We start from the raw sequence: 6,026 nt of genomic DNA, 5'->3' as shown, positions 1-6,026 counted from the left end.
AATAGAGATTAATAAGCCAGGGTGCCATGGTTGAAATATTACTGTGTAAGGCCCTGAGTGACCACATCCCATCTGACTGAGAGTGGTCTCTGTGTCTGGAATTTTTTTTTTTTAATTAAAGTATAGTTGAGGAGCGGGGCTAAGATGGTGGAGGAATAGGACAGGGAGACCACTCTCTCCCCCACAAATTTTATCGAAAGAACATTTGAACGCTGAGCAAACTTCACAAAACAACTTCTGAACGCTGGCAGAGGACATAAGGCATCCAGAAAAACAGCGCATTATCTTTGAAAGGAGGTAGGAGAAAATATAAAAGATAAAAAGAGAGACAAAAGAGTTAGGGATGGAGACCCGTCCCGGGGAGGGAGTCATGAAAGAGGAGAAGTTTCCAAACACCAGGAAACCCACTCACCGTGGGTTTGGGGGAAGATTTCGAATCTCGGAGGGCAACATAACCGGGAGAAAAAATAAATAAAACCCACGGATTACGTGCCTAAAGGCAACTCCCAGAAAGAACCCCAGACGCTCGCAGCCGCCACTAGCAAGTGGGGGCTGAACGGAGAGGAGTGGGCGGCACTGCTTAGGGTAAGGACCAGGCCGAATGCCCTGAGAGCAATCTGAGGGAGCTAACGTGAGATAGCAACCTAAACTGTGGACAGCCAGAGAGAGAACTATCCCGCAAAAAGCCCAAATCTAAGACACTGCCGGCCCGCTCACAGAACAAAGGACTGAGCAATACCAGAGGAGAGCTAGCCGGCTGTGGACCGCCCCATCCCCCTCCAGACACAGCGGGCAGGCAGGAGCAGCTAGAGCCGGAAAGGGGCAAACTCGGCCCCAGAGAGGGCACCCCCTACCAAACTGCAAACAGGCTTCCAGTTTCTAAGCAAAGACTGCCTGAGATCCCGGAGGGTCAACAGCCGCCGGGAGGGTCGCAGCCAGAGACCAGCTCCCCAGAACTAACACAAAGCACACCGGAGCCGGGCACGCCCGTAAACCGAGGCGGGGACCAGGGAGGTGATAAGCCGCACCGCCCCAACAGGGGAGAGTGTGCTCGCCAAACTCCTGGCTGCCTGAGCTGCTCCAACCGGGAACGGCACAAACCGCGGGCCCAACCGAGTCTGCACCTTTGTAGAGTACCCGGGAACCTGAACCTGAGCGGCTTAGACCTGGGAAGTGCACGCATCTCAGGGCCCACTCCCCGGCCGAGTAACCTGAAGCCTGAGCAGGGTAGACTGGGAAAGCACACACGCCGTGAGTGGGGGTGAACCCAGTGTGGCCAAGACACTGCGAGCTCTCCACACACACGCCAGTGATACTGGTTTGCAGTGTTCCTCCCTCCCCACAGCACGACTGAACAAGCGAACCTAAAGAGACCACCTCTGCCCCTTTGTGGCAGGGCGGAAATTAGACACTGAAGAGACCTGAAAACAGAAACCAAATAAACAGAGGGAAGCACTTTGGAAGTGACAGGCCAACAGATTAAAATCCCTGTAGTTATCACCGACTGCATTGAAAGGGGCCTATAGATCTTGAAAAGTATAAGCAGGAACAAGGATCTATCTGAAACTGAACAGGCCCCACACTGCTCACAACAGCTCCAGAGAAAGTCCTGGATATATTTTTACTATTATCATTTTTTTTTCTTTTTAATTAAAAAAAAATTTTTTTTTTTACTTTTTTCTTTAAGTCCTCTATTACACCTCTAATTTTCATTTTTATAACCCACTATTACCTTGAAAAAAAAAACACCCTATTTTTAAAGCAAACTGCATATATATCTTATACTTTTTGTGATTTTGCTTTCTTTTTTCTTTTTTTATATTGAATTTTTTTGAGTGTAACCTCTACTCTAGATTTTTAATCTTTGTTTTACATATTTGATATCAATTTTGTACATTTAAGAACCCAATCTTTAGGACCCATTTTTACTCAGGAGTGGGATTACTGGCTTGATTACTCTCTCCCCCTATTGATGCTCTTTCTTCTCCCCCAAGGAACCTCTATCTCCCACCCTCTTCCTTCTCTTCTCAACCCAATTCTGTGAATCTCTGAGGGTGTTCTGGGCACCGGAGAACACTTCGGGAACAGAATACTGCCCAGATCTCTCTCTCCCCTCTTGATTCCTCCCTTTCTACTCATCCTCACCTCTATTACCTTCCTCCCCCCTCTCTATGTATCTCTGTGAACCTCTCTGAGGGTCCCAGACTGTGGAGAGCACAGAGGGAAGTGCTTACTGGCTAGACTGTTCTCTCCACGTTTGAGTCCCCCTCTTCTCCTCCTGGTCACCTCAACCCCCGCCCCCCTTTCATCTCTCCATGTAACTCAGTGAACCTCTCTGGGTATCCCTCACTGTGGAGAATCTTTTCACCATTAACCTAAAAGTTTTATTATTGATGCTGTATGGATGGAGAAGTCTTGAGGCTACTGCAAGAATAAGACTGAAAGCCAGAGGAAACATTAATTAATAAGAGATCATCTAAAAGCCTCCACATATACACTGAAACCAAGCTCCACCCAAGATCCAATAAGTTCCAGAGCAAGACATACCATGCAAGTTCTCCAGCAATGAAGGAACATAGCCCTGAGCATCAATATACAGGCTGCCCAAAGGCAAAACAAATCCATTGACATCTCAAAACTCAATACTGGACACTCCATTGCACTCTAGAGAGAAGAGATCCAGCTCCACCCACCAGAACACCGACACAAGCTCCCCCAACCAGGAAACCTTGACAAGCCACCCACCCAACCCCACCCACAGTGAGGAACCTCCACAATAAAGAGGAACTTCAATCTAGCAGAATATAGAAAGGCCACGCCAAACACAGCAATCTAAACAAGATGAAAAGGCAGAGAAATACTCTACAAGTAAAGGAAAATGATAAATGCTCAGCAAACCAAACAAAAGAGGAGGAGATAGGGAATCTATCTGAAAAAGAATTTAGAAAAATGATAATAAAAATGATCCAAAATCTTGAAAACACAATGGAGTTACAGATAAATAGCCTGGAGACAAGGATTGAGAAGATGCAAGAAATGTTTATCAAGGACTTAGAAGAAATAAAAAGGAGTCAATATATAATGAATAATGAAATAAAGGAGATAAAAGACACTCTGAAGGGAACCAAAAGTAGAATAACGGAGGCAGAAGATAGGATAAGTGAGGTGGAAGATAGAATGGTAGAAATAAGTGAAGCAGAGAGGAAAAAAGAAAAAAGAATCAAAAGAAATGAGGAAAACCTCAGGGACCTCTGGGACAATATGAAACGCCCCAACATTCGAATCATAGGAGTCCCAGAAGAAGAAGATAAAAGGAAAGGCCATGAAAAGATACTCGAGGAGATAATAGTTGAAAATTTCCCTAAAATGAGGAAGGAAATAGTCACAGAAGTCGAAGAAACCCAGAGAGTCCCTAACAGGATAAACCCAAGGCGAAACACCCCAAGACACATATTAATCAAATTAACAAAGAACAAATATTAAAAGCAGCAAGGGAAAAACAACAAATAACACACAAGGGGATCCCCATAAGGATAACAGCTGATCTTTCAATAGAAACTCTTCAGGCTAGAAGGGAATGACAGGACATACTTAAAGTAATGAAAGAGAATAATCTACAACCCAGATTACTGTACCCAGCAAGGATCTCATTCAGATATGAAGGAGAATTCAAAAGCTTTACAGACAAGCAAGAGCTGAGGGAATTCAGCACCACCAAACCAGCTCTCCAACAAATGCTAAAGGGTCTTCTCTAAACAGGAAACACAGAAAAGATGTTTAAGCATGAACTCAAAACAATTAAATGGCAACGGGACCACACTTATCAATAATTACCTTAAATGTAAATGGGTTGAATGCCCCAACCAAAAGACTGGCTGAATGGATACAAAAACAAGACCCCTATATATGCTGACTACAACAGACCCACCTCAAAACTAGGGACACATACAAATATGGAAAAACATATTTCATGCAAACGGAGACCAAAAGAAAGCAGGAGTCGCAATACTCATTTCAGATAAAATAGACTTTAAAATAAAGGCTGTGAAGAGAGACAAAGAAGGACACTACACAATGATCAAAGGATCAATCCAAGAAGAAGATATAACAATTATAAATATATATGCACCCAACATAGGAGCACCACAATATATAAGACAAATACTAACAAGTATGAAAGGGGAAACTAACAATAACACAATAATGGTGAGAGACTTTACTACTGCACTCACACATATGTAGAGATCAACTAAACAGAAAATTAACAAGGAAACACAAACTTTAAATGATACAATAGACAAGTTAGATTTAATTGATATTTACAGGACTTTCCACCCCAAAACAATCAATTTCACTTTTTTCTCAAGTGCACATGGAACTTTCTCCAAGATAGATCACATCCTGGGCCATAAATCTAGCCTTGGTAAATTCAAAATAATTGAAATCAACCCAGTCATCTTCTCTGACCACAGTGCAGTAAGATTAGACCTCAATTACAGGAAAAAAAACTATTAAAAATTCCAACATATGGAGGCTAAACAACACGCTTCTGAATAACCAACAAATCACAGAAGAAATCAAAAAAGAAATCAAAATATGCATAGAAACTAATGAAAATGAAAACACAACAACCCCAAACCTATGGGACACTGTAAAAGCAATGCTAAGGGGAAGGTTCATAGCAATACAGGCGTACCTCAAGAAACAAGAAAAAAATCAAATAAATAACCTAACTCTACACCTAAAGCAGCTAGAGAAGGAAGAAATGAAGAACCCCAGGGTTAGTAGAAGGAAAGAAATCTTAAAAATTAGGGCAAAAATAAATGCTAAAGAAACAAAAGAGACCATAGCAAAAATCAAAACTAAAAGCTGGTTTTTCGAGAAGATAAACAAAATTGACAAACCATTAGCCAGACTCATCAAGAAACAAAGGGAGAAGAATCAGATCAACAAAATTAGAAATGAAAATGGAGAGATCACAACAGACTCCACAGAAATACAAAGGATCATAAGAGACTACTACCAACAGCTATATGCCAATAAAATGGACAACTTGGAAGAAATGGACAAATTCTTAGAAAAGTATAACTTTCCAAAACTGAACCAGGAAGAAATAGAAGATCTTAACAGACCCATCACAGGCACGGAAATCGAAACTATAATCAGAAATCTTCCAGCAAACAAAAGCCCAGGACCAGATGGCTTCACAGATGAATTTCACCAAAAATTTAGACAAGAGCTAACACTTATCCTATTCAAACTCTTCCAGAAAATTGCAGAAGATGGTGAACTTCCAAACTCATTCTATGAGGCCACCATCACCCTCATTCCAAAACCAGACAAAGATGCCACAAAAAAAGAAAACTACAGGCCAATATCACTGATGAACATCGATGCAAAAATCCTTAATAAGATTCTAGCAAACAGAATCCAACATCATATTAAAAAGATCATACATCATGACCAAGTGGGCTTTATCCCAGGAATGCAAGGTTTCTTTAACATCCGCAAATCAATCAATGTAATACACCACATTAACAAATTGCAAGATAAAAACCATATGATTATCTCAATAGATGCAGAAAAAGCCTTTGACAAAATTCAGCATCCATTTATGATAAAAACTCTCCAGAAAGCAGGAATAGAAGGAACATACCTCAACATAATAAAAGCTATAGATGACAAACCCACAGCAAACATTATCCTCAATGGTGAAAAATTGAAAGCATTTCCCCTAAAGTCAGGAACAAGGCAAGGATGCCCACTTTCACCACTACTATTCAACATAGTTTTGGAAGTTTTGGCCACAGCAATCAGAGCTGAAAAAGAAATAAAAGGAATACAGATAGGAAAAGAAGAAGTAAAACTCTTCTTTTACTCTTCTTCTTCTCTGCAAACAGATGACATGAAAGATGACATGATCCTCTACATAGAAAACCCTATGCAGATGACATGATCCTCTTTGCAGATGACATGATCCTCTACATAGAAAACCCTAAAGATTGTACCAGAAAATTACTAGAGGT

This window comes from Giraffa tippelskirchi, chromosome 5 (genome assembly GCF_054371585.1).
Source record: "Giraffa tippelskirchi isolate mGirTip1 chromosome 5, T2T-mGirTip1v1.2.pri, whole genome shotgun sequence".
NCBI lineage: Eukaryota > Metazoa > Chordata > Mammalia > Artiodactyla > Giraffidae > Giraffa > Giraffa tippelskirchi.
The sequence above is the reverse complement of the archived record's forward strand: the minus strand, read 5'-3'. Positions refer to the sequence as shown.